Genomic DNA, 2500 nt, shown 5'->3' with positions numbered 1-2500 from the left:
CACCTTAACCCAAGTTACGCTGCACCTTAACCCAAGTTACGCTGCACCTTAACCCAAGTTACGCTGCACCTTAACCCAAGTTACGCTGCACCTTAACCTAACTTACGCTGCACCTTAACCTAACTTACGCTGCACCTTAACCTAACTTACGCTGCACCTTAACCTAACTTACGCTGCACCTTAACCTAACTTACGCTGCACCTTAACCTAACTTACACTGCACCTTAACTGTCACATGTAACGTCACAGGAATGTAGCTTTGCCTAACAGCAACCCTCTGAACATAGTTCACTGCTTGGATCCTCTGGTGTCATGTGTATTTCTTGATGCCATGGTGCGTACCCTCACATAAAGGTCTTTCGAGTGTTGCGTACTTTCTACACAGTCCCGCTAACCACTGGAAGGGTGTACCGCTACAGAACGAATATCGCCCTCCCCTCCTGCCCTTCCAAGCTGGTCGGTCAGGCGTTTGTTTGTGAAATGAGCCTTGCAGCTGTTCAGTTGCATTCGGTTGTCGATGCAGTCAGTGTACGTTGTGGTACGGCCTGTGTGGACTGTCCGCTGATGTACGCGTAACCCACACTGATCATCCGTCGTTACGTACTGAGTGACATAATGTGGCACATGCTTGACCGTACACCGGCTGCGCCCTACAATGGCGAATCATAAGGGCCATATGTTGTGCACGATGCTACTTGTCTCGTCTCCCCATTACAGCGAGATTGCACTGTTGTACGCCGTACAGACATGTGGTAGGTAGGTACGGACGAAAGTATTGCATGTTGGCCCCCCCCCCCCCCCCCCTCCTCCCTCTGCCGGGAATCAGCGTGAGCCGTCTGTTGATGTAGCGACGAGGGTTTTCCTATTTAATCGTATTGCCCCACACAACATGATAGCACGGTGGACCGCGTTCCACATCTGCGACATGCTACAGAGGCCGGTTGACAGTCGACCGCGCAAGGGACATTGCACACGTGCGCGGACCATCTTCCACGTGTTCTCTCGTGTACATGCCGCAGTGTGTATGTGGGCTGATGTAGCGTGTCGTGACACATAACATGCAGGCATGCCAGAATCGTAGATTTCGCAAATGTAGATTGACGTATACGTTTGCTGCCAAAGATCCGCAAATGAACTGGAAATCAGTTGTTGAGCGGTTGTTCGCGCTGCAGGTGCATCGGTGATAGCGACGATCGGTACATCTATGAACCGGTTGTTTCGGCGGTACCCGCCATGCCCCCGAACCTGAGTTGGCCATGTGGGTATGAAGCGATACGAGGCTGTGGCTTGGCGGGACAGTCCCCGGCCGGTGAGGGGGGGCCGCCCGGCGTGCTGGCCGCGCGCTGCGTGAGCGCACGCACTACAGCCGGCTGGTGGGGGGCGCCCAGTGGCAGGAGCGCCGGCCGACGGGCCCGGCTGGCGTCCCAGCTATGCGCCGGCGCACCCTGCGCGCGGCGCCAGGCGGCCAAAGTGGGTTCTGCCGAGCCCGGTGCGAAGCGCGGTGGACATCTGCAGTGTGCTGGTCCGATTGCGGACTGTGTGCGTTGAGGATGCGCCGCCGCCCGGCACTCGGCGTCGCGACGCCGTCTGCTGCTCGGTCGCCCCCAGCGGTTCTCGCAGGTGGTTTGTATCGCAGCTCTGCGGACGTGTTGGCGCGTGCGCTGTGCTGGGAGAGTTCGCTTCTGCACCCAAGTGGGGCTTTGCCCTTCTGTGGCGCTGGCGTTGGAGCTGCCGGTCACCGTAGGTGGCGCGTGTTGTTTCCCGCCGGCAATGCCACGACAGCACGCTCCCGGGCCTCTGTCGGCAGCGGCAAGCTCAGTTGGGAGCACGGGTGTTCGCACTGAAAGCGTCTACTCGCCCATCTCCGGGCGATTGCGCCTCTCTCGAACCCGACCAAGTACTTAGGACGGCGCTGCGCGCCGCCGGGACCTGAGAGGGTTTCGAGGTGTATCGTGCAGGGGAGCTCAGCCTCCTCCTGTTTGCAGAATAATTGAGCGGACGCTTGCGTGTTCGCGCGGGCCCTCGGGACACACTCCCGGGCGGCCGGCTGCTCAGCTCTCGTTGACGCAGCTCCCTGGTTGATCCTGCCAGTAGTCATATGCTTGTCTCAAAGATTAAGCCATGCATGTCTCAGTACAAGCCGCATTAAGGTGAAACCGCGAATGGCTCATTAAATCAGTTATGGTTCCTTAGATCGTACCCACGTTACTTGGATAACTGTGGTAATTCTAGAGCTAATACATGCAAACAGAGTCCCGACCAGAGATGGAAGGGACGCTTTTATTAGATCAAAACCAATCGGATTGGCTCGTCTGGTCCGTTTGCCTTGGTGACTCTGAATAACTTTGGGCTGATCGCACGGTCCTCGTACCGGCGACGCATCTTTCAAATGTCTGCCTTATCAACTGTCGATGGTAGGTTCTGCGCCTACCATGGTTGTAACGGGTAACGGGGAATCAGGGTTCGATTCCGGAGAGGGAGCCTGAGAAACGGCTACCAC

General features: G+C 57.0%; 1 non-coding gene across 1 annotated transcript in view; it reads left to right on the top strand.

The window, feature by feature from the left end:
• Nucleotides 1–2071: 2071 nt before the first annotated feature.
• The window catches only part of LOC126322144 (small subunit ribosomal RNA), a 1893-nt gene continuing 1464 nt past the window's right edge, over nt 2072–2500 (top strand). The window contains exon 1 of the ribosomal RNA XR_007558846.1: nt 2072–2500. This exon is cut by the window's right edge and continues 1464 nt beyond it. This is a non-coding gene — a ribosomal RNA (small subunit ribosomal RNA).

Source organism: Schistocerca gregaria, unplaced genomic scaffold, assembly GCF_023897955.1.
Source record: "Schistocerca gregaria isolate iqSchGreg1 unplaced genomic scaffold, iqSchGreg1.2 ptg000794l, whole genome shotgun sequence".
Lineage (NCBI taxonomy): Eukaryota > Metazoa > Arthropoda > Insecta > Orthoptera > Acrididae > Schistocerca > Schistocerca gregaria.
The sequence above is the reverse complement of the archived record's forward strand: the minus strand, read 5'-3'. Positions and strand labels throughout refer to the sequence as shown.